General features: G+C 44.8%; 1 long non-coding RNA gene across 1 annotated transcript in view; it reads left to right on the top strand.

Moving 5' to 3' along the window:
- LOC126459530 (uncharacterized) overlaps positions 1-26,496 on the top strand; it is a 104,329-nt gene extending 77,833 nt beyond the window's left edge. Inside the window, exons 2-3 of the long non-coding RNA XR_007585908.1 lie at positions 25,810-25,971; positions 26,115-26,496. This is a non-coding gene — a long non-coding RNA (uncharacterized LOC126459530). The remainder of the gene's footprint in view (positions 1-25,809; positions 25,972-26,114) is intronic.
- Positions 26,497-27,420: the final 924 nt, after the last annotated feature.

Here is a 27,420-nt window from a genome sequence, read left to right as displayed (position 1 = left end):
TGGTTCAAATCTTCCCCCGAGTGAAAATTTTAATTTTTTATTTTCAGACAATTATCAAAGTTCAGGCACACATACACACAATCAACTTCGTTCTCCAAAATTCCAGGACATGTTCAGATTTGCTTGGACATATGCAGGATTTGACGGTCTACACACGGAAAAAGTTGAAAACGTTAAAAACGTATGTTTTGACAGAGCACAGGGAAAACTGTGCGACTGTTGCAGTCATTTGTTGCAGTTTATGTGACAAACTCTTATGTTTTCATCACTTTTTTGGGAGTGATTATCACATCCACAAGAAAACCTAAATCGGGCAAGGTAGAAGAATCTTTTTACCTATTCGACAAGTGTACAAGTTAGGTGGGTCGACAACATATTCCTGTCATGTGACGCACATGCCGTCACCAGTGTCGCATAGAATATATCAGACATGTTTTCCTGTGGAAGAATCGGTTGACTTATGACCTTGCGATCACATGTTTTCGGTTCCCATTGGAGAGGCACGTCCTTTCGTCTACTAATCGCACGGTTTTGCGGTGCGGTCGCAAAACACAGACACTAAACTTATTACAGTGAACAAAGACGTCAATGAACGAACGGACAGATCATAACTGCGAAAATAAAGAAATAAAATTTTTCACTCGAGGGAGGGGACTTGAACCAAGGATCTCTCGTTCCACTGCTGCTCACGCTAACCACGGGACCACGGCGCTCCTCATCTCACTTTGTCCTTGATGTTGCATATGTTGCACATAGACTACTCAGTTTGTATATTTTGCTTCTTTTTTTCATAGTTCCACACAACTTCTTCCTGTTTTCTTGATTGATCTGTGTTCAGTTTTTCAAGGCCTATCCACTGTGCCAACTTATAACTAAATCTGAGGGGGGTGCGATGGGGAGGTTCCTTGTGAGTGTCTTCAACACGTGCGAAACCGAGGTAAGCCACGGCCAGACGTCTTGGGGTTGGGCGGCCAGCCCCTTCTATTACAGATGTTTGACATCGTAGGATGGGCAGACTGGTAAAACAGGACAGGCGGCGAACTGTGGCGGAACTAACATCAGACTTTAATGCTGGTCAGAGTTCAAGTGTGTCTGAGAACACAGTGCACCAAACACTCTATCGATGGGCCTCCGCGGCCGACGACCCATGCATGAAGCGCGTAGCGTTCCAAAAGATTGGAAAAGGGCACAGGTCATCCCCGTTTTCAAGAAGGGACGTCGGACAGATGTGCAGAACTATAGACCTATATCTCTAACGTCGATCAGTTGTAGAATTCTGGAACACGTACTATGTTCGAGTATAATGACTTTTCTGGAGGCTAGAAATCTACTCTGTAGGAATCAGCATGGGTTTCGAAAAAGACGATCGTGTGAATCCCAGCTCGCGCTATTCGTCCACGAGACTCAGAGGGCCACATACGGGTTTCCAGGTAGATGCCGTGTTTCTTGACTTACGCAAGGCGTTTGATACAGTTCTCCACAGTAGTTTAATGAACAAAGCAAGAGCATATGGACTATCAGACAAATTGTGTGATTGGATTGAAGAGTTCCTAGATAACAGAACGCAGCATGTCATTCCCAATGGACAGTGGTCTTTCGGAGTATGAGTGATTTCAGGTGTGCCGCAGGGGAGTGTCGTAGGACCGTTGCTATTCACAATATATACACTACTGGCCATTAAAATTACTACACCACGAAGATGACGCGCTACAGACGCGAAATTTAACCGACAGGAAGAATATGCTGTGATATGCAAGTCATTAGCTTTTCAGAGCATTCACACAAGGTTGGCGCCGGTGGGGACACCTACAACGTGCTGACATGAGGGACGTTTCCAACCGATTTCTCATACACAAACAGCGTTGCCTGGTGAAACGTTGTTGTGATGCCTCGTGTAAGGAGGAGAAATGCGTACCATCACGTTTCCGACTTTGATAGAGGTCGGATTGTAGCCTATCGCGATTGTGGTTTATCGTATCGCGACATTGCTGCTCGCGTTGGTCGATATCCAATGACTGCTAGCAGAATATGGAATCGGTGGGTTCAAGATGGTAATACGGAACGCCGTGCTGGATCCCAACGGCCTCGTATCACTAGCAGTCGAGATGACAGGCATTTTATCCGCATGGCTGTAAAGGATCGTGCAGCCACGTCTCGATCCCTGAGTCAACAGATGGGGACGTTTGCAAGACAACAACAATCTGCACAAACAGTTCGACGACGTTTGCAGCAGCATGGACTATCAGCTCGGAGGCCATGGCTGCGGTTACCCTTGACGCTGCATCACAGACAGGAGCGCCTGCGATGGTGTACTCAATGATGAACCTGGGTGCACGAATGGCAAAACATTTTTTCGGATGAATCCAGGTTCTGTTTACAGCATCAGGATGGTCGCATCCGTGTTTGGCGACGATGCCGTGGACGCACATTGGAAGCGTGAATTCGTCATCGCCATACTGGCGTATCACCCGGCTTGATGGTATGGGGTGCCACTGGTTACACGTCTCGGTCACCTCTTGTTCGCATTGATGGCACTTTGAACAGTGGACGTTACATTTCAGATGTGTTACGACCCGTGGCTCTACCCTTCATTCCTGCAGGTCCTGTGCGGGCCTTTCTGGATACAGAAAATTTTCGACTGCTGCCCTGGCCAGCACATTCTCCAGATCTCTCACCAATTGAAAACGTCTGGTCAATGGTGGCCGAGCAACTGGCTCGTCACAATACGCCAGTCACTACTCTTGATGAACTGTGTTGAAGCTGCATGGGCAGCTGTACCTGTACACACCATCCAAGCTCTGTCTGACTCAATGCCCAGGCGCATCAAGGCCGTTGTTACGGCCAGAGGTGGTTGTTCAGGGTACTGATTTCTCAGGATCTATGCACCCAAATTGCGTGAAAATATAATCACATGTCAGTTCTAGTATAATATATTTGTCCAATGAATACCCGTTTATCATCTGCATTTCTTCTTGGTGTAGCAATTGTAATGGTAGTGTATAATTGATCTTGTGGATAACATCGGAAGTTCACTGACGCTTTTTGCGGATGATGCTGTAGTATATCAAGAGGTTGTAGCAATGGAAAATTGTACTGAAATGCAGGAGGATCTGCAACGAATTGACGCATGGCGCAGGGAATGGCAACTGAATCTCAATGTAGACAAGTGTAATGTGCTGTGAATACACAGAAAGAAAGATCCTTTATCATTTAGCTTCAATGTAGCAGGTCAGCAACTGGAAGCAGTTAATTTCATAAATTATCTAGGAGTACGCATTAGGAGTGATTTAAAAGGGAATGACCATATAAAACTAATCGTTGGTAAAGCAGATGCCAGACTGAGATTCATTTGAAGAATCCTAGGGAAATGCAATCCGAAAATAAAGGAAGTAGGTTACTGTACATTTATTCGCCCACTGCTTGAATACTGCTCACCGGTGTGGGATCCGTACCAGATAGGGTTGATAGAAGAGATAGAGAAGATCCAACGGAGAGCAGCGGGCTTCGATACAGGATCATTTTGTAATCGCGAAAGTGTTACGGAGATGACAGATAAAGTCCAGTGGAAGACTCTGCAAGATAGACGCTGAGTAGCTCGGTATGGGCTTTTGTTGAAGTTTCGAGAACGTACCTTCACCGAGGAGTCAATCAGTATATTGCTCCCTCCTACGTATATCTCACGAAGAGACCATGAGGATAAAATCAGAGAGGTTAGAGGCCACACAGAGGCATACCGACAATCTTTCTTTCCACAAACAATACCAGACTGGAATAGAAGGGAGAACCGATAGAGGTACTCAAGGTACCCTTTGCCACACATCGTCAGGTGGCTTGCGGAGTATAGATGCAGATGTAGATGTGCCAATGTTATCGCCACGACATCGGCAACTACGACTGAAATGGTCACGTGGCCATCGGCACTGGACGTTGGTCTAGTGGCAGAGCGTCGCCTGGTCTGATGAATCCCGACACCTTCTTTCGTCATGCCGATGAGAGGGCCCGAATCCGTCATCTTCCAGGACAACAGCTCCTTGACACCTGTACTGCGGGACGGAGACAAGCTCGCGGTGGCTCCATTACACACTGGGGAATATTCACGTGGGCATCCGTAGGCCCAGTGGAGATAGTGCAAGGCACCATGACGGCCAAGGAGTATCGTACACGGGCTGCAGACGACGTACACCATTTCATAACGATCATATTTCCCGATGGTAGTGGCATTTTTCAACAAGATAATGCGCCATGTCACAAGACCAGGAGTGTGATGGATTGCTTCGGGGAACACAGTGGCGAGCTCCAGTTGATGTCCTGGACCCCTAACTCGCCAGATCTTAGCCCGATCGAACTCATCTGGGATGTGATAGAACGTGGCGTAAGAGCTCATAGCAACCCATCCATTGAATGTAGTGGAATTTGGTGACTTTCGTGTGTATATGTCGTGCCAACACCCTCTAGCGACCTACCAAGGCCTTATTGCTTCCATCCCAAGATGCGACGCCGCTGTTATCCGTGCCAATGGTGGGGATACCGGCTGTTGGGTTTTGTAGTCATAATATTCTGGCTGATCAGTGTATGTAAATGACATAGTATATAACGTCGAAAGTTCTATAAGGGTTTTCTCGGAAGATGCTGTTGTGTACAGAGAAGTTGCAACGCTAGAAAATTGTGGCGGAACGCAGGAAGACTTACACAGAATCATCGCTTTGTGTATGAAATGGCTACTGACCCTCAACATAAAGAAATGTAACATATTGCGAATACATAGAAAGATCCACTATTGTATGATTACACGATTGCAGAACAATCACTGGAACCAGTTACTTACATAAAATGTCTAGGACTATGAGTAGGGAGTGATATGGAGTGGACCGACTACATAACATTAATCTTGGTTAAGGCAGACACCAGCCTGAGATTCATTGGAGAATTCTCAGAAAAAGTAGTCCGAGAACAAAGGAAGTAGCTAACAAAAGCGTCGTTCGACCAATACTTGAATATTGCTGGTCAGTCTGGTGTCGATACCAGATCCAAAGAAGAACAGTGTGTTTCGTTACAGGTTCATATACTAAGTTTGAAAGCATCACGGAGGTGGTCAGTCAAGTCCCCTGGCAGACGCTACAAGAGAGGCATTCTGCATCGCGGTGTGGTTTGCTGTTAAAGTTCTGAGGAGCGAACCTTATTAGAAGAATCAGTCAATACGTTGCTTCCTCTTGTGTACATCTCGCGAAAGAAAAAACCATGAAGGTAAAATCAGAGAGATTCGAACCCACACAGAGGCTTCCCAACAATCGTTTTTTCCCGCGAACCATGCGTAACAGGAACAGGGAAAGGGGGAAGTGAGACGGTACACAGAGAAACCTCCGCAACACACCTATAATGTAGGAGTAGACTATCACAGGATGGTAAATGCTGTCTCACAATGAACCCCTTGAGTGCGAGGTCGGAAGTACAATCTTTAGTAAGGTTCATCTGAAAGTGTTATGACAGGAAAAATATTAGCTGCTAATAACTCATGTTCATTAGGAGGGCTACAGAAAATGAGTGTCTGGGAGGTGCAGAGATCAACCTTCTGTAGGATGTACGTATTACATTTCACAAATCGGACATCATCGACTTTCATGAAATGTTCAAAACAAACCATTGACTTGCACCAGGAACACCGAATGAAAATGGCGCGCCACAGTGATCACAAAGTTTCACACCATCAAGATAGAAGACGGACTCCTTGAGAGTTAAAACCCTGCAGGACGTTCAGCTAAGTATCCACTCTTAAAGAATGCATGTACAGGGTGCGGCAGAACCTATTACCGCTGGGGCTGTTGTGGGGGTAGGCAGTTGAACGTGGTCTGCCTTTGTTGGGTCGTTGACCCCATTTCAGTAGCCAACATGGTCTGGACCAGTGCACATCGTGGTTTTGCCGTTCGCGCTTATTATGAAAACAACAGATCTGTGATCGCTACACAACCAGCTTTTCGGCGACAGTTCAACATTCCACGTAACAATGCCGTTATTAATGCAAACACAGTTCGGTCCTGGGTTCGGCAGTTGGAGGAAACTGGTAGCACACTAAGAATAGATTCACATGGCCGACGCAGATCCATCAGAACGCCAGAAAATTTGCAGCGGGTGAGAACAGCAGTTCAACAATCGCCGCAACGTTCTGTTCGACGACATGCTGTTGCATTGGGGATTTCAGACCGCAGTTTGAGAACGATTCTACAATGCGATTTGAAGTTCCATCCTTTCAAAATAATGATTGCTCAACAATTACGCCCAGCAGACTACGCCAACCGTCAAAATCTGTGTGAGCAAATGTTTATTCAGATCCCTGCGCATGCAGCTTTCTTCAGTAGTGACAAGGCACTTTTTCATCTTAGAGGGTGCGTGAATAAGCAAAACTTTCGCTACTGGGCTGAAAATAGCCCCCGAATTATTCACGAAAGACCGCAACATTCACCTAAAGTGACAGTGTTGTGTCCAATATCATAATCTGGCGTGGTAGGCCCTTACTTTTTTGGGGAGGAAGGAGTAACCGTGACAGTGAATTCCACACGTTATGTTTCAATGTTGCAAAATTTTCTGCAACCTAGAATCGACGAGATGGTTGAAGAACATGGACTGGGGGACCTGCGGTTCCAACAGGATGGAGCTACTGTTCACACAGCTCGAATTTCACTTGATGTTTTGAGAGAAATGTTTCCGGGACGCCTCGTCTCTTTGAGGTGTGATGACGGGTGGTCTGCGCGATCATTAGATTTGAGCATTTGTGACGACTTTCTTTGGGGATATGTGAAGGAAAAGGTTTTCAAAAGCCGCCCTCACACCCTACCAGAGTCAAAAGAGCGGATTATTGATGAAGTGAATGCCATACCCCGCGATATGTGTGCAAGAGCTGCTCGAAACTTCAGGGATCGTCTACAACAATGTATTGATGCTAACGGCCGCCATTTGAGGACATTATTTTCAAAAATAAATGAATGTAAAATGATATATTGTTGGGTTGGGGCGTTTGAGGGAAGAGATCAAACTGCGAGGTCATCGGTCTCATCGGATTAGTAAAGGACGGGAGGGAAGTCGGCCGTGCCCTTTCAAAGGAACCATCCCAGCATTTGCCTGGCCCAGCATTTGCCTGGAGCGATTTAGGAAAATCACGGAAAGCCTACATCAGTGTGGCCAGACGTGGGATTGAACCTTCGTCCTCCCGAATGCGAGTCCGGTGTGCTAACCACTGCGCCACCTCGCTCGGTGGTATATTGTACTAATTTAGAAAATAAAAACATTTTTCTCTATATATCCAGATTTACTTTTTATTGCTCCTTAAAACTGATTAGTCGGTTCTGCCGCACCCTGTAGAATCATATTGGTGAAATATGGTAATGGAGAACTGGTGGAATGTGATAGCATGCAACCGAATGCGAAACCGACTGTCGTGGAGCTTATTGTGAAACCGGCTATCCTTCAAGGTATAGCTGCAGATGATGTGATAATATGTTTCACAGACGCAGAAAAAACAAACATCCAGAGACTGAATTTGTCCAGTGGTTCCTCGTGGTATGAAATGAAATGTCACACGCTTTTCAGGAGGAACAGTTTGTTCTAAAGCAGTATATTTTTATTCGCATACCAGGATTCAAGCAAAAGCAAGTTATTTTGACCAGCTAATGGCCAAAAACAGTGCTGATATCAAAGCTGTAGTTCCGACTCTTTCTTACTGTGACGTAAGCACCTCCAGTCCCTCGCAGCACAATAAATGCGTAACTCTCGAGCCGATTTACCGTCCAGATTAACGATCACCATGATTGTACACGAAGGCGTTAAGGCATAGATGTTAGTTGCTCTTGCTACAGCTCTCTTGGTACTTCTTACTTCCAGGGATCCTTCCTTTCATGTGTGTTTCCTCTTCGATCTTTGAATGGTCGGAGTTGAAAACAAATTCTTACTGAACAGTGCGATAAGTTCGTTTATCTCATGTACAAATTTTCGGGCCGATTCCGCAGTTTCCTGTCCATCGTCAAGTTGACACTTTCTATCTTACGTCTTACAGTTCTGTAGCGCTGTTTGAAGTTATGCATCCATCCACTGTTTCCCTTGAAATCACTGAACTTTACGTCGCGCGCAGTTTGATGTGCATGACGTAGTAGTTCACTCTCGTGCAAATCCTGTAAATTGTGTCGAGCATCTTTGAAACGCTCAAAAACCAGTTTTTGTAACAAGCGGGCATTGTCCTCCCTTGAATATCGGTAGGTTTTCTTATGCACTACACGATCATAATGCTGCGAACTTATTCGAAATCTGTTCATAATTGTTCTTTTCTACGCTGCGGCTGATCTTCCATGTGCGTAACTACGTTTAGTACCCGTTACGTAGACAACAATAAATTGTCCTTTACTACGTTTCACTAGATGCGGGGGATTTGTGGCTCTGTCCGACAAGAATAATAAAATATATGGCTCGACACCTGTTTCGCTATCGCTTTCACTTGTTACGCACGTATCATCATCATTACTCCTAATGTACTTTGTCCGCACAGTCGAGCATGTACGACACCACATATTCCACTGACTTATCTTGCAGAAACGCTAATATTTCATAAGCCAATTCTTTCTCATTCATTTACGCGATCAGTCCCAGTGGACCGTGGACAGTTAGAGCTCTCCATCTGTCTCTGTCTTCTGCTATCTGTCTCCAATTTTCCGTGACTCCCAGCTGCAACAAGTCTTCTCTCACTCCATCGACCCACCTCTTTCTAGCTCTTCCCACTCGTCTGCTGCCTGACGGGACCCAGTCCATTGCGATTTTGGGCCACCCTCTTGCCTCCATTCAAACATGTACAGCCCACTGCAGCCTTTTGCTTCTCATCACTGCTCTTCTAATTCAGTGTTATGGCGTCTTCTCCACTCTCCAGTAGTCTGATCTCGGACTGGTCCAAATATTTTCCTGAGGACCTTCCTTTCAAATGTAAGCAGTCGGTTAAGGTCTTGTTTTCAAGTGCTCCAGGTTTGAGAACCATAAAGTACTACTAGCATTCTTCATGTCTAATACAACCGTAGCTTTAGTTGTTGAGAGACACTTCTGCATTTTAATATAGGGTCTAGAGAGCGACAGCATCTGTTTCCCACCTGCGGTGGTGCTTTTATCTCTGCTTCAGTTGATGTTACTTCTGCAAAAATTGATACAAGGTATTTGAACTCTGTCTCTTGTTTATATCTGGTGTTGTTTACAATTAAATATCGAGAATTTATATCTCTCTTCCTACGGTCATATACTCAGTCTTTTCAGGGCTAATTTGTAGACCGATCCTAGCTGCCAATAACTCCAAGGTCTGGACACTTTTCTTCAGATCTTCTTGTGTGGATGCTAATAGTGCAGTATCGTCTGCATAGGTCAGATATGTAATGTGTTCATTGCCAATTTGAATGCCCTGGAAGTTTTCTTTGTTGAAATCCCGCATTACCTTCTCAAGTGCCAGGTTGAAGAGGACAGGTGGTAGCCCATCTCCTTTGCGTAATCCTGTTACAACTTGGAAGTTTTCTGTCATTTTATTGCCTACCTTAACCTTAAGGTTTGTGTCATTTAGGCATACTTCTACCAGTTTGACCAATTTCTTTGGTATACCAAAATCTGTCATAGTTCTAATCAGGCTCACTCTGCGAAATTCATTGTGTTCTTTCCTGAGGAAATGTCAACTTCGGCAACTGTTATTATAGTCCAAAGTTTGCTTTGTTTATTGTTGCCATTGTTCCGCTTTGTATCAATACCACTAGGACTGTAGCACTGTTGTGAGTTACTCGTCGACTAAACAGTTCAACCACGCTCCATAGCCTCGTGCCGTGCTCCGCATTGGACAAATCCAGACCCGCCTCATGTTGTCATTAGCAGCCAATATTGTGATTGCAAGACAGACAATATGTGGGGCGTTGAATGCCGTATACATCATTGGCCTTTTACGACCGCGCACTCAAGTGGCTCCTCGTCAGTCACGCTATTCAGTAAGACCATAGGATGAAGTTTACCAATGGTTCACAGCAAGTGCGAAATTTGTGTCCTTTTTAAAAATATTATTGCAACATTACGAACGTATTTTTTCATTAAACGGGCCAGGGGCAATTACAGAGAGGGGGCTGAGAGAAAGGGTAGCCAACATATCCTGAACACTGAAGAGAGATTCATTTAAAGCAAAGGACTAACTCTAATCAACACTTGAGTGTATACTATAAGTAATATTGGAAAGTTCTTCACTGTATTACTAAAAACGCAATGTAAAAAAAAAAATTACGAATTCCTAAGGCAAAACAATTTGTATCAATATTCCCCATGAAACGAATAAATTATATAAGGCAGATGATATTCAACTTCCTGATGAGATTGTTTGCGGGGCAGATCATGTCAGATTCAAATGATTGGCCACCTAACAGCAACAGGACACATAGGGATCACCGAGTTCGTGGGCACTTGATTTATCAGCAGACCTAAGTTTTGTCAACATGATTGTTAAAGGGCTCACGAAAGTCACTGAAAAGCGATGGCTGTACTGGCTTTCGTGGCGTCTGAAGCAGAGAACTGCAATCTTGCACAGACTTGGAACGCATCTCTAGAGTTACGTTTGTAATCAGTCGATTTCATCGAGAAGTATTCCTGAAAGACTGAAACATGGCACAAGTAACGACAATTTATAAAAGTGAAAACAAGCAGCTAATTATAAACACATCCATCATCCTTGCCGTGTTCTTAAAAAACGTAGCTTCCAACATAATACTGAACCACTTTTCTTAGAATAAACTTTTTATTTAACAGCTCACTTTGATTTCTATGAAGGCTTCTCTACTGAATCCTCAGAACACATTTCAGACATAACTAAACCAGTTCAATCGCCCTGCTAGAGCATAAAGAGGGCTCATAAGGACCAACACACGCAATGGTAGGAACAGAAACTGTAGGCAGCCAGTGGTCAGTTCGAGGATTTCGCTATTTACTTCTGGTGTTTAAAATGCTGTATTAGTCTCTTATGGTTTAACTAAACCCTAACAGCCTCTTCCCACAAGCAAACTAAGCTATGTTTTGATGTTTCCCTAAAGCTATGTGTTGTCGCAGACCAATATCATTTTCGGAATGTTTACGAATTACTAGTGGATCAATGCTCAATCCAATTAAAAAATATGGAAACGACAAGTTGCATCGTCGTATGTAGTCCACATTTAAACTATAGGTCCCCCTAATGCTTTTTTTCAGACGTTGTAGAATGGTAAGGGCCTAACTATTGCAGATGGAACATGCCTATCAAAGCAATGTGGTGTAGGCAGTCTTTGGGCTTAGGATAGCTTTACTATTCAAATTCCTGGCAGAGTGTCAAGACACAGGAGGCAGGAGACAATTTCGCCTTGCGTAAAAGGTACTAGAATAGGTAAAGAAGTGGGGCAATACTGAAAGCAATTTCTCGTCCCTTCTCTAAGCTCTGAGGATACTTTTCCTGGAGTGTTCACTACAGACTCAGTGCCGAGCCTGTAGACAGGAAAGACGTAATGGAACTTAAATAAAAAAATTGTGAGTTAATGCACACAACCTCCACTGTATTGCGTGTACCAGGAGGAAATTGGCGGCAGGTGGACTACAACGAAATCTTTCCGATGCTTATAGGCTTTATCTTCGCCAAGAGGCTATATTCCACCTTCGATTAGGAAATAAACGTCTTCAATGACCTTTATGAAATGAATAAGACTTCTAAGATAACGCACTAAAGCAAAATCTGGCGCAATTCAAGATAACTATCCACTGCGGACCCGCGTCAATGACGGCTGTGTTGCAAAATAAACTTCGTTCACGCCACACTGGGGACAATGAAAAAGCGCTATTACTGGAGACTTTTTCAAAACTGTGTGGTATGTACAGTATTTCTAGATTTCCAGAAGGCTTTTGACACTGCACCACACAAGCGGGTTGTAGTGAAATTGCCTGCTTATGGAATATCGTCTCAGTTACGTGACTGGATTCGTGATTCCTGTCGGAGAGGGCACAGTTCGTAGTAACTGACGGACAGTCATCGAGTAAATCAGATGTGATTTCTGACGTTTCCCAACGTAGTGTTGTAGGCCCTTTGCTGTTCCTTATGTATATAAGCAGAGACAATCTGAACAGCCGTGTTAGGTTGTTTGCAGATGATGCTGCCGTTTACCCAGAAGATGAAAACAAATAGCAAGACGATTTAGAAAAATATCTGTATGGTTAAAAAGTTGGCAATTGACCGTAAAGAGCGAAAATGTGAGATCATCCACATGAGTGCTAAAAGGAATCTGTCAAACTTCGGTTACACGATAAACCAGTCAAATAGGCCGTAAATTCAATTAAATACCTAGGAATTACAATTACGAACAACTTAAATTGGAAAGAAGACATAGAAAATGTCGTGGGGAAGGCAAACCAAAGACTGCGTTTTATTGACAGAACCCTTAGAAAATGCAACAGATCTACTAAAGAGACTGTGCTCTTTTGGAATACTGCTGCGTGATGTGGGATCCTTACCAGATAGGATTAACGGAGTACATCCAGAAAGTTCAAAGAGAGCAGGACGTTTTCTATTACCGCGAAATAGGGGAGAGAGTGTCACTGAAATGATACAGGATTTGGGGTGGACATCATTAACACGAAGTTGTTTTTGCTTGCGGCAGAATCTTCTCACGAAATTTCAATCAAAAACTTTCCTCTCCGCATGCGAAAATATTTTGTTGACGCCGACCTACGCAGGGAGAAACGATGATCATAATAAAATGAGGGAAATCAGAGTTCTCACGAAAATATATAGGTGTTCGTTTCTTCCACGTGCTGTACGAGATTGGAATAATAGAGAATTACTGTGAAGGTGGTTCGATGAACCGTCTGTCAGGCACTTAAATGCTGTTTGCAGAGTATCCATGTAGATGTAGATGAAGAAGTGTTAATGCGACGGAGAACTCGAATTAAGATAGATATTAGCCTTTCCTTTTGACGTTTACCTACATTATCTTAACTTCCTGTTATTCATGAGGTGAAAAACTACGGACACCCCTACGTAATGTGAAATTCCCCGCTAGATGTCACGAGAGGCTCACCCACCGGTATTAGAGGAGGCGGGGAGTACTGTGTTGCCAGTTGAGCAGCAGCAGAATTGATGAGTCCGGAGAACTCAGTAACATCGGTCGTCGGATGTCAACTGAGTGACAAAGCTATAAGGGACATTTAAACCATTATACAGGATGGAGAAAAGTTGTGCCACGAAATTTTAATCCTGGCTAGCTGATGGCAGTAGGAACCAAAATTACTAATGATATGTAGGTCGACAACGCACCATTGTTAAACTACGGGAACTTGACGCCACGCGCAGCGATTGGCCGTGGAATTGCCCTGTTGCCGTTCGTCGGTTGACGAGCAGCGCTATGGTCGTCGGTTCACACAGACAAACGCCCCTGCCCCGTCACTCCCCCAACGTTATACGCACACGTGTCGAATAGGTCTTGCTCTACCTCACGGCAGAGGCATTCACCCGTATACTTCGCTTTGGTGCACACTCACGCCACTGCGATTCAGTCATACAGTAAGCAAGGCGGCACAGTATTCGTCTGAAGAACAAAGAACTAGCCGACGGTAACGTGCATGAAGCTCGACGCTTGTATGAGGAACGGTACTCAGCAAGACGCCACCCACACCTGCAAACGTTTACAGCAATTCACCGGCGACTTGGCGAAACAGGTTCGTTAGCGGGATATCATGGTGATGCTGGAAGAGCTCGAACACGACGGGATGCTGCATTTGAAGAGGCTGTTCTCGAGCGCTTCGAGGAGGCACCTACGACAAGTACTCGAGCGGTTGGACACGACATGGAGGTCACTCATTTGTTAGTCTGGGAGGTTTTGAGGGATGACGGCCAGCATACACTTAGTTTCCACTCTGTCCAAGACCCAAATCCTGTAGCGGTCTATGAACTCAGGGTAGGGTTTTGCCGGTGGTTTCTGCGACGTGTTGCACCAGATCCCGACTTCCCCGCCATTGTGTTGTTTACCGACGAATGCATCTTCCATCGGGATGGCCTGCACTCGAAACGTTCATTACTGGACAAGGGAAAATCCTCACCTCACTTGCGTCCACGGACACCAGGAACAACATTTGGGCAGGCATTGTGTGTGACCATCTGATTGGTTGGATTGTTTGGAGGAAGAGACCAAACATCGAGGTCATCGGTCTCATCGGATTAGGGAAGGACGGGGAGGGAAGTCGGCCGTGCCCTTTCAGAGAAACCATCCGGGCATTTGCCTGGAGCAATTTAGGGAAATCACGGAAAACCTAAATCAGGATGGCCGGACGCGGGATTGAACCGTCGTCCTCCCGAATGCGAGTCCAGTGTGCTACCCACTGCGCCACCTCGCTAGGTACCATCTGATTGGGCCGCTCTGTCCACCTCCTTGACTTGCTGGGGCAAATTACCTTCAGTTTTTGCAGGAAACCCGACGCGGCCTATGGGAAAATGTTCCCCTGGACATACAGCTCCGCATGTGGTTGCAGCACGATGGGGCGCCCACACATAACAGTCGTGCTGTGCGCGGATATTTAAATGAACTCTCCGACGACCGGGTTATTGGCAGAGCTACTCGTAGGTCATGGCCCAGCGATCAACAGACGTCGCGCCACCATACTTTTTCCTGTTGGTACTCTACAAGGCTCTAGTTCACCCACCTGGACGCGAAGCACCTAGAAACGAAGAGAAATTAACGGATCACATTCAACTTGCCACCAATCACATCAGGGCAATGCCAGGTATCTTTGAAAAAATTCGGCAAAACACCGTTCGACGTTGCCAAGCTAGTGTCGCGTCAGAGGGTCGTCAGTTCGAGCACCTGCTTTAACTAAACAATGTCCTAGCTACAAAAAAGGCCCTCTTCAGGGCCGACACAATTTTAAAAGACTTTCTGTACGCGAACTAACAAACGGTTCAAATGGCTCTGAGCACTATGGGACTCAACTGCTGAGGTCATTAGTCCCCTAGAACTTAGAACTAGTTAAACCTAACTAACCTAAGGACATCACAAACATCCATGCCCGAGGCAGGATTCGAACCTGCGACCGTAGCGGTCTTGCGGTTCCAGACTGCAGCGCCTTTAACCGCACGGCCACTTCGGGCGGCCGCGAACTAACAGCCGTTGACGGATTTGTTCCTGGTACGTCTTATGATGAAGCGACAATGGATGTGTCGGGACCTCGGCGGATTCACCCTCCAGGCCTCCAGAGTGGAAGGCTGGCGCGCTACCGACGAGCTTGCGGCTCACCTTGGATACATCGCGATCTCCAGCAGGAAAAGCACTCGCCGTCATGCGTTGTCCAGAGCATCCGGCAACATGGCAATCCCGCGGCCAATCGGAGCGCGTGGCGCCAAGTTTCCGAAGTTTAAATATGGCGCGTTGTCGACCTACAAAACATTAGTAATTTTGGTTCCTACTGGCATCACCTGCCCAGGGTTAAAATGTCGTAACACAATTTTTCTCCACCCTGTAGGACTTGGCAGTCGGCGTGGTTGTGAAGTGGAAATGCGTAGGAGCAACCACAGGTAAACCAAAACGAGGAAGACCTCATGTACTTGGAGGGGGATCGTCGAGCATTGTGGAGTGTTGTTGTAAAAAATCGCACAAAATCAGCGGAAGGGGATCTTCCGTGAGTTCCGAAGTACTACCAGTAGTGCAGCTGGCACAATGACCGTGCTTAGGTAGTTAAAAGGGATGGTGTACAGTGGTCGAACAGTTCCTCATAAGCCACGCATTTCTGGAGTCAGTGCTGTTCGACACTTGAGGGGGTGTAAGCAGCGAAGCCACTGGACAGTGGACGTCTGGAAACGAGTGATCTGGATTGATGGCAATCCTATGGGAGAGTTTGGCTTTGGTGAATACCTGGAGAAAGTTACCTGTCATCACGTACAGGGTGGTCCATAAAGTGACGGGGACAAATATCTCACGAAATAAGGGTCAAACGAAAACACTAAAACGAACGAAACTCGCCTAGCTTGAAGGGGGAAACCAGATGGCGCTATGGTTGGCCCGCTAGATGGCGCTGCCGTAGGTCAAACGGATATCAACTGCGTTTTTTAAAGTGGGAAGCCCCATTTTTATTACATATTCGTGTACTACGTAAAGAAATATGAATGTTTTAGTTGGACCACTTTTTTCGCTTTGTGACAGATGGCGCTGTAATAGTCACAGACGTATAAGTAAGTGGTATCACGTAACATTCCGCCAGTGCGGACAGTATTTGCTTCGTGATACACTACCCGTGTTAAAATGGACCGTTTACCAATAGCAGAAGAGGTCGATATCGTGTTGATATATGGTTATTGTGATCAAAATGCCAAACGGGTGTGTGCTATGTATGCTCCTCGGTATCCTGGACGACATTATCCAAGTGTCCGGACCGTTTGCCGGATAGCTATGTTATTTAAGGAAACACGAAGTGTTCAGTCACATGTGAAACGTCAACCACGACCTGCAACAAATGATGATGCCCAAGTATGTGTTTTAGCTGCTGTCGCGGCTAATCCGCACATCAGTAGCAGAAAATTGCGTGAGAATCGGGAATCTCAAAAACGTCGGTGTTGAGAATGCTACATCAACATCGATTGCACCCGTACCGTATTTCTATGCACCAGGAGTTGCATGGCGACGACTTTGGACGTCGTGTACAGTTCTGCCACTGGGCACAAGATAAATTACGAGACGATGACAGATTTTTTGCACGCGTTCCATTTAGCGACGAAGCGTCATTCACCAACAGTGATAACGTAAACCGGCATAATATGCACTATTGGCCAACAGATAATCCACGATGGCTGCAACAAGTGGAACATCAACGACTTTGGCGGGGTAATGTATGGTGCGGCATTATGGGAGGAAGGATAATTGGCCCCCATTTTATCGATGGCAATCTAAATGGTGCAATGTATGCTGATTTCCTACGTAATCTTCTACCGATGTTACTGTAAGATGTTTCACTGAATGACAGAATGGCGATGTACTTCCAACATGATGGATGTCCAGCACATAACTTGCGTCTGGTGAAGCGGTACTGAATAGCATATTTCATGACAGGTGGATTGGTCGTCGAAGCACCGCATGGCTCGCACGTTCACCGGATCTGACGTCCCCGGATTTCTTTCAGTGGGGAAAGTTGAAGAATATTTGCTATCGTGATCCACCGACAACGCCTGACAACATGCGTCAGCGCATTGTCAATGCATGTGCGAACATTACGGAAGGCGAACTACTCGCTGTTGAGACGAATGTCGTTGCACGAATTGCCAAATGCATTGAGACTGACGGACATCAATTTGAGCATTTATTGCATTAATGTGGTATTTACAGGTAATCACGCTGTAACAGCATGCGTTCTCAGAAATGATAAGTTCACAAAGGTACATGTATCGCACTGGAACAACCGAAATAAAATGTTCGAACGTACCTACGTTCTGTATTTTACTTTAAAAAACCTACCTGTTATCAACTGTTCGTCTAAAATTGTGCCCCATATGTTTTTGACTATTAAAGCGCCATCTATCACAAAGCGAAAAAAGTGGTCCAACTAAAAAACTCATATTTCGATACGCACTACACGAATATGTAATAAAAATGGGAATTCCTATTTAAAAATACGCAGTTGACATCCGTTTGACCTATGGCAGCGCCATCTAGCAGGGCAGCCATAGCTTTCCCTCTTCAAGCTAGACAAGTTTCGTTCTTTGTAGTTTTTTCGTTTGACGCTTATTTCGTGAGATATTTGGCCAGGTCACGATCAATGGACCACCGTGTATAATGCCTACAGCAAAGTGAGGAGGTGGGGGTAATGTTACAGTACAGGGTTGTTCTTCATCGTCAGGGTGTGGGGCCCTTAATTCGCTTAATAACGTTGTATACAGAAGGATATGAAAACATTTTGCAGCACTGTGTACTGCGTGCAGTAGAGGAACAGTTCGGAAGTATTCATCGTGCCAGTATGACAATGCACCATGTCTCAAAGCAATATCAGCGAGACGGTGGTTTGGGGACAATAACATTCTTGAAATGGACTGCCCTCTCCATAGTTAAGTCCTGAACTCTGTGGATAGCCTGTGGGATGAGTCAGAACGTAGCCTTCGCTTCAGTCCCTGGCGTCCAACAACAGTGACTTCTCTGGTTTCGGCTCCTGGGGAATAATGGGCTGCCATTCGTCCACGGACATTCACACACTTCCTTGAAAGAGTCCCCAGCAGAATCCAAGCTGTCATGAAGGCAAAGTGTGGACACTCCCCATATTTTGAACACGGAAATTACAGGGCTATTACAAATGATTGAAGCGATTTCATAAATTCACTGTAGCTCCATTGATTGACATATGGTCACGACACACTACAGATACGTAGAAAAACTCATAAAGTTTTGTTCGGCTGAAGCCGCACTTCAGGTTTCTGCCGCCAGAGCGCTCGAGAACGCAGTGAGATAAAATGGCGACAGGAGCCGAGAAAGCGTATGTCGAGCTTGAAATGCTCTCACGTCAGTCAGTCATAACAGTGCAGCGACACTTCAGGGCGAAGTTCAACAAAGATCCACCAACTGCTAACTCCATTCGGCGATGGTACGCGCAGTTTAAAGCTTCTGGTTGCATCTGTAAGGGGAAATCAACGGGTCGGCCTGCAGTGAGCGAAGAAACGGTTGAACGCGTGCGGGCAAGTTTCACGCGTAGCCCGCGGAAGTCGACGAATAAAGCAAGCAGGGAGCTAAACGTACCACAGCCGACGGTTTGGAAAATCTTACGGAAAAGGCTAAAGCAGAAGCCTTTACTGTTTACAATTGCTACAAGCCCTGACACCTGATTACAAAGTCAAACGCTTTGAATGTTCGGCGCGGTTGCAACAGCTCATGGAAGAGGACGCGTTCAGTGCGAAACTTGTTTTCAGTGATGAAGCAACATTTTTTCTTAATGGTGAAGTGAACAGACACAATGTGCGAATCTGGGCGGTAGAGAATCCTCACCCATTCGTGCAGCAAATTCGCAATTCACCAAAAGTTAACGTGTTTTGTGCAATCTCACGGTTTAAAGTTTACGGCCCCTTTTTCTTCTGCGAAAAAAACCTTACAGGACACGTGTATCTGGACATGCTGGAAAATTGTCTCATGCCACGACTAGAGACCGACAGCGCCGACTTCATCTTTCAACAGGATGATGCTCCACCACACTTCCATCACGATGTTCGGCATTTCTTAAACAGGAGATTGGAAAACCGATGGATCGGTCGTGGTGGAGATCATGATCAGCAATTCATGTCATGGCCTCCACGCTCTCCCGACTTAACCCCATGCGATTTCTTTCTGGGGGTTATGTGAAAGATTCAGTGTTTAAACCTCCTCTACCAAGAAACGTGCCAGAACTGCGAGTTCGCATCGACGATGCTTTCGAACTCATTGATGGGACATGCTGCGCCGAGTGTGGGAGGAGCTTGATTATCGGCTTGATGTTTGCCAAATCACTAAAGGGGCACATATCGAACATTTGTGAATGCCTAAAAAAACCTTTTTGAGTTTTTGTATGTGTGTGCAAAGCATTGTGAAAATATCTAAAATAATAAAGTTATTGTAGAGCTGTGAAATCGCTTCAATCATTTGTAATAACCCTGTATAATTTTCCATAACATCATGTCAAAATAATAGTCAATATCGCACTCACCCATTAGTAGGAACATATACGCTCACGTCAGAAAAGTAATGGGGTACCTCCTAATATTGACTTGGACCTCCTTCAGAGTGACGCAGCTCGGCGTAGCATGGCCTCAACAATTCGTTCGAACTCCTCTGTAGAAGTATTGGGCTATTCTGCCTCTATAGCAGTCCAAACTGCGAAAGTGTTGTCTGTGCGGTATTTGTGAACGAACTCACCTCTCGATTATGTCCCGTAAATGTTCGATGGTATTCCTGTCGGGCAGTATGGGTGGCCAAATACATTCGTACGAATTAACCAGGATGTTCTTCAAATCAGTTGTGGAACTATAACATGGCGTATTGTCATCCGTAAATATTCCTTCGTTGTTTGGGAACATCAAGTCCACAAATGGCTGCAAATGGTCTGCAAGTAGACGAACATAATCATCTCCAGTCAATGATCGGTTCGCTTCGACCAGGGTGCAGTCCATTCCATGTAAATACAGGCCACACCATTATGGAGCCACCACCAGCTTCCACAGTGCGTGTTTGACAACTTGGGTCCACGGGTTTGTGGGGTTTACGCTGCACTCGAACCCTACCATCAGCTCTTGGCAGCGGATATCGGGACTCACTTGACGAGGCCACCGTTTTCCAATCGCCTAGGGTCAAACCGATATGGTCACGACCACAGGAGAGGCGCTACAGGCGATGTCGTACTGTTTGCAAAGGCACTCGCGTGAATCATCTGCTGCGATATCCCAATAACTCCAAATTTCGCCGCACTATCCTAACGGATACGTTCGTCGTAAGTCCCACATACATTTTTGCGATTGGTTCATGCTGTGTTGCTTGTCTGTTATCACTGACAAGCCTACGCAAACGCTGCTGCTCTCGGTCATCAAGTGAAGGCCGTCGGCCACCGCATTGTCGCTGATGAGAGGTAAATCCCTGAAATGCGGTATTCTCGGCACACTATTGGCACTGTGGACCTCGGAATGCTGAATTCCCTGACGATTTCCGAAATGGAATGTCCCATTCGTCTACCTCCAACTACCGATTCGCGTTCAAAGTCTGTTAATTGCTGTCGTACAGCCATAATCACATCGGGAACTTTTTCACGTGAATCACTCGAGTATAAACGACAGCTCCGCCAATGCACTGCCCTTGCATACTTTGTCTATGCAGTAATACCGCATCGCTATCGCGTCGCTTTTGTCACCTCAGTATAATATCCGCTATCATGTGTCCGTATACTTTCGATAATGTAGTGTACAATGGCACGTGCAAATTGACTACAATTGCCGGCCGCGGTGGTCTCGCGGTTCTAGGCGCGCAGTCCGGAACCGCGCGACTGCTACGTCGCAGGTTCGAATCCTGCCTCGGACATGGCTGTGTGTGATGTCCTTAGGTTAGTTAGGTTTAAGTAGTTCTAAGTTCTAGGGGACTGATGACCACAGATGTTAAGTCCCATAGTGCTCAGAGCCATTTGAACCATTTTTTTGACTACAATTGTGACTCTCCATACGAAGAGCAAAAATAATCGAATGTGTAATTACCCTAGTAACGTGGACTGTATTAGCATGCCTAAACTACAGGTCTTTGCTTATGGAAGCGAAAAGTCTTTACACTGTTCCTTCCTCGTCTTTACACAGTTCCTTCCTGTAGTAGTTCGAAGCGCCGCCACCAGTAAGGCAGTTACACAGAGCTAAACCGAAGTCGACGGTCAAACTTTCGGAGATCGTTCTCGGTTACTTTGGTATAAATGACTCGCGGTCTCCGCCGGGTCGTTAATGAGTAGGTAACTGCGTTTCGTTTGCTTTCTTACCCCCTCCCCCCCTCTTCTTTTATCTGCGTGTCTTTACTGCACTGAAATATCCGCTCAGCAAAGCCAATGTCGACGGCATGCGCTGTGTAGCTTGTTTGGCAACAAACTCACTCCACTCACTCATTCACCTTACTTGCTGTTGACAACAGTAGAGCACTCAAGTTGCTCATCAATAGTGCTCTGTTCTACCTCGCGTTTTGTTTTCCAGGGAGTATAACAATAATAATGGCGCGCGACGAGGGCCTCCCGTCGGGTAGACCGTTCGCCTGGTGCAAGTCTTTCGATTTGACGTCACTTCGGTGACTTGCGCGTCGGTGGGGATGAAATGATGATGATAGGGAGTGTTACAGTTCCATCCACGAACCATGGCGATTCGCGCATGTCGAGGCACGAACGGGGATTGCATTGTTGACGGTTCCAAGCGACAGTTGCGGTACGCGCATGCGCGCCCTTTCCGCTGCAAGAAAGCGTATATCCTGCAACTTATGTCTGTCGCTTGCTTAAGCAGAATTTATCACTTACCATCACCATGAGCGATGACACCTCGCAACAAATGAAACAGAAATTCAGTAAACAACTGGATACGGTCGTGTTTAATGCTCGCATTAGCTACGGTATTCACAGCGGAGTGCTCGGAACACTTCTGAACGCACATTGGCTGTCGGAGAATGCGTGATGTAGATGCGCAGAACAAGCCCAAGCTCGACCGCCATCGCTCATTACTCCAACTATAGTTGGGGAGTTGGCACCACGTGTTCGGTCTGCTGAATCCAATGGAAAACAGACACAAAGGCGCAATGGTGGTCTGTTCCAGCATCGACTGCAATCGCATCGTAGTACTTTTGCACCTCAACGTGGGGCTTCCGAAAAAACCGAATCCTTCGATGTTACAATGGTAGATATTATAGGTTCTCTCACTGTTTCAAATTTTCCACTGAAACAAAGGTAACTGGGGCAACAAACGGAATAAGTAGATACTTCTACATTGTTGCTTTGTAACGAGCCACCGCGTACCACGGGACCACGCAACAGCACCAAGGCAATGCCGTCTAAAAACCACGGAAAACATGAAAAAAGTGCAAATTAGCGACTGCTGTCCAAACTAAGCCGTACGATGATTCAGGTTCCACTGGCATTGCACCAATCGACTGAACAACTGCGAGGAATCTCTGACGCAAAAACTGTTAGGTAGCTAATAATGGTGATTTTACTAGCGTAATGATAGTCTTCCGTGATTATCCACAATGATAGAAGTAGAAATAATAACGGTGAAGGTTGAGTTGTTTAGAAGCAATAGTAGGAATAGCGACTGTGATCGTAGCAGTAAAGGAAAGTTTGCTAAAATGGTCTCCGCCTCCCCCTAAAGTGGACCCCCTGGTCTCTTGCTTCTGTGTTCTCCGTAACTTTAGTGGGACCAAGTGTAAATACAGTTTAGATTCCTACCACTCTTAACAATTGAAAACATAAAAGTCTGTAAATGATTCCGCGATGGTGTTACGGCAATTTATTTTTGAAGACTGCAAGAGCTGACAAGTGCGAGAATTATCGCACAATCAGCTTCACAGGTCATGCATCCATGTGGCTTACAAGAATAATATAGAGAAGAATGGAAAAGAAAAATAAGGATGTGTTAGATGACTATCAATTTGGCTTTGGGGAAGATAAAGGCACCAGAGGCAATTCTAACGTTGCGGTTAATAATGGAAGCAAGACTAAAGAAAAATCAAGATACGTTCATAGGATTTGTCGACCTGGAAAAAGCGTTCGACAGTGTTAAATGGTGAAAGATGTTCGAAATTCTGAGAAAAATTGGTGTAAGCTACAGGAAAAGACAGGTAATATACAGTATGTACAAGAGCCAAGGAGGAAGTGCTACGATTAAAAAGGGAGTAAGACAGGAATGTAGTCTTTCGCCTTTACTGTTCAATCTGTACATGGGAGAAGCAATAATGGAAGTAAAAGAAAGGTCTAGGAGCGGAATAAATTCAAGGTGAAAGGATATCAATGATACGATTCGCTGATGACATTGCTATCCCGAGAGAAAGTGTAGAGGATTCGCATGATTTGCTCAATGGAATCAACAGTCTAATGAGTACAGAATACGGACTGAGAGTAATCGAAGAAAGACAAAAGTAATGAGAAGTATCAGAAGTGAGAACAGCGAGAAACTTAACATCAGAATTGATGGTCACAAAGTAGATTAAGTTAATAAATTCTGCTCCCTAGGCAGCAAAATAACCAATGACGGAGGAGCAAGGAGGACATCAAAAGCAGACTAGTACTGGCAAAAAGGGCTTTCCTGCCCAAGAGGAGTCTACTAGTATTCAACATAGGCCTTAATTTGTGGAAGGAATTTCTGAGGAAGTACGGTTGGAGCAGAGCATTGTATGGAAGTGAAACATGGACTGTGGGAAAACTGGAACAGAAGAGAACTGGGGCATTTAGATGTGGTGCTACAGACGAATGTTGAAAATTAAATCGACTGATAAGCCAAGGAATGAGGAGGTTCTGAGCAGAATCGGAGAGGAAAGGAATATATGAAAAACACTGACAAGGAGAAGGGACAGGGTGATAGGACATCTGTTAAGACATCAGGGAATGACTTCGATGGTACTAGAGAGAGCTGTAGAGGGCAAAAACTGTAGAGGAAGACAGAGACTGGAATACATCAACCAAATAATTGAGGACGTAGGCAGCAAGTGCTACTCTGAGATGAAGAGGTTGGCACAGGAGAGGAATTCGTGGCGGGCAGCATCAAACCAGTGAGAAGACTGATGACTCAAAATAAAAATTGTAAAGATCCGTGTTTATCACACATATTTTACTATTCACAACTACCGGCTTCGGCTACTGCTATCTTCAGATCCGTTACAAATAGGAAAACAGTGGTGTAAACAACTAAGTTAAATTAGCTGAAGCAAAATCTATAACAGGTATAGTGATGCATATGAAAAATAATAAAAGATTCAACAACGGAAACTCCAGGACGGAATGTAACAATGTTATGAAAAGGATAGTGTGGCCTCAGCACCCAGAGACTGCAGACATGTGTGTGTGTGTGTGTGTGTGTGTGTGTGTGTGTGTGTGAGTGAGTTACGTATGCGAGAGTATGTGTGTGTGTCTCCTATATCCGACGAAGGCCTTGTTGGTCATTTTCTGACGGTCTTTTTGTTGTGCCTATCCGCGACTCAGCATCTCCTCTATATACTTGTATGAATATGTCCGAAAGAACAGACACCATTTTCATATAAATATATAGTTCTGGCAATTCCGGCCATGACGTTCTTCTTCTGTGCGCTGTGTGGATGCACACATATTCCCCGAACTCTTACGGGTCTTGGTAAGAATGTCTTCCACGAGTAATGAGGGTGTTAGGATGGCACCTAAGAATGTAGTGTGTGGACATATAACGTGAGAATGTGGGTCTCGCGGTAGGCGTGCGCGAGATAGTCCCTGCTCTCGCGCTGTCCTCTATGCCCTCGGTGGCTCAGATGCGTGCCGGCACGGTAGCTCAGCGTGTTCGGTCAGAGAGCTGGTTGGCCTTTGCAATAAAAAAAACTTGAGTGGACGGATCAACAAATGAACCTGAATGGATGTCATGTGACGTCCGCAACGACCAAACACAACGGTCACAAAAAAAAAAAAGATGGATAGAGCGTCTGCCATTTAAGCAGCAGATCCCGGGTCCGAGTCCCGGTCGGGGCACACATTTTCACCTGTCCCCGTTGATATATATCAACGGCCATCAGCAGCTGAAGATATTAATATAATTCTAATTTCGTTTTAATCTCCTCTATGTGGTGAGTAGCAACTATGCTTTTCATTGTATTGTAAAAATTATACATGATTAACAGCCATACATACCACAAAATATTTTGATATATGTATCAGCGTCAAAATATATATATGTAGGTACATAGTAAGAGCTGGTGATGGCCGGGAGGCGTCCAGTATTTGCACAAATAGCTGATGCCAGCAGAAGGTACCCGAGTAACCAGTATCGTAAATGTAATAGTTAAATGCAAAGTCATTAATTAAAATTACTTTATATGGCAAAATGAGCGTCTGTCAATAACACATGAACTGAGATACAATATGTGGAATTAGATCCATACTTAAAACCCACATAAAACTAGTAAAGAGTAATAATGGGAAGCTCCCACCAATCTGCAGCGGGCGGCTCAAGTCGTCCGCTTCACTTGTTTTTTATCAGATCGCCATTACAATCATGTTTTGACGACGCAAAAACTTTTTACATATAAATATAGACTATAGTCACGTAAACCGGATCCCTTACTTTTTCAGGTTTAATGCGTACCTGTATTCGTACACACACTTATTCTCTACCAGATTCCGAGTGGAATCCACCACTATCATGGGGAACGCAAGAATCCACTTTTCTGTTTTACTCGATGACTCTCCGTCAATTACTAAGAGTAAAATGTAAATGGTGCATAAGATTATAAAGTAAGTATTACATGCATTTCGTACATAATTGTAACTCTTTTTTAAAATACAAAATAGGGGTCCTGTTTTAGACACTTTCCTCTATTAGTTTTACCTATAGTAATAATAATATTTTGCTTAATTTGTTTTTTTTTTTATAAAAGTTCCAGATATCATCAGGAAATGGAGATTACAATTTTATAGCCACCGATATAGCACAGACAAAAACATGCTCGCAAAAAATTATAAACTTAGCCTTATCGATGAAAAACGACACATGACTGATGAAGACCTACAAGAAATTGGCATTCGTGAAATAATTCAAGACGGAACAAAATTTAGAACCGTAGTCCACAAGCAAAAATTTGGTTAGAACTTAAGGAGAAACATAATGAACGAATGTAGAAATACTGGGAAGAAAAGAACAGTTCAAACCCGCTCCTAATTCTGATACAACGAATAAAACGACGCATTATTTTTATTTGAGAGAAGGTGAACTTCTTAGCTTTATTTTTAACCGCAGCGTCGTTGTTATTTAAACTAAAAAGAAAGTAGAAATTTATCTGTAGACCTAAAACACGACCTATTGTTGGGTAGTGTGTAACAGGATATGATTCAGACTAAATGAAACAAAGCATCAAATTACTAAGTATCTTTGTTGCAATCGCGCTAATAAGATTAAACGCAGTGGCAATTAAAAATGCTATGTCTTTGTGTTAAACCCAAATCCTTCTTAACTGTAAGCGTAGAAAAAAAATAATCTGCCTTGCTTCAGACGAGACCGATTATTCCTTCTAGCTCGCAAGGTGCACTGTTTTTTAATTATGTCTGCATTTCGCAGTCTCGCAAAAACAGGTTTAGAAGTAAACAAATGTCACTTGTCGGTCGAGAAGGGCTTTAGATTCCTTTTCTTGGTACAAGGTCCCATGGAACGGCAGAACCAGCTACAGTATGTGGCCTTGGACGTGTCGACCGCACTAAATTATGAAATAATGTGTATCTTATGCGAGGCACTCCCCACGTCTGGTGCAAAGGAATGTGCGGGAATTGCGACCAGTTCCAAATCCGTTTTGCTACCATTTCCATTACGACGGAACGGAGGATACTATTATTCGACTACGATAACATGTACATGTGAACATTAGCACAGTGCTTCCCAGCTTGCGGTAATTAACACCCTGAGGGGTGAAAACCAAAAGGGTTAGACTGTGTCCATTTTTGTGTTTTTGTTGTGGTCTTCAGTCCAGAGACTGGTTTGATGCAGCTCTCCATGCTACTATATCCTGTGCAAAGCTTCTTCATCTCCCAGTACCTACTGCAACCTACATCCTTCTGAATCTACTTAGTATATTCATCTCTTGGTCTCCCTCTACGATTTTTACCCTCCACGCTGCCCTCCAATACTAAATTGGTGAGCCCTTGATGCGTCAGAACATGTCCTACCAAGCGATCCCTTCTTCTAGTCAAGTT

The sequence above is a fragment of the Schistocerca serialis genome, chromosome 1 (genome assembly GCF_023864345.2).
Source record: "Schistocerca serialis cubense isolate TAMUIC-IGC-003099 chromosome 1, iqSchSeri2.2, whole genome shotgun sequence".
Taxonomy (NCBI): domain Eukaryota; kingdom Metazoa; phylum Arthropoda; class Insecta; order Orthoptera; family Acrididae; genus Schistocerca; species Schistocerca serialis.
This window is presented reverse-complemented; position numbering and strand designations above follow the sequence as displayed.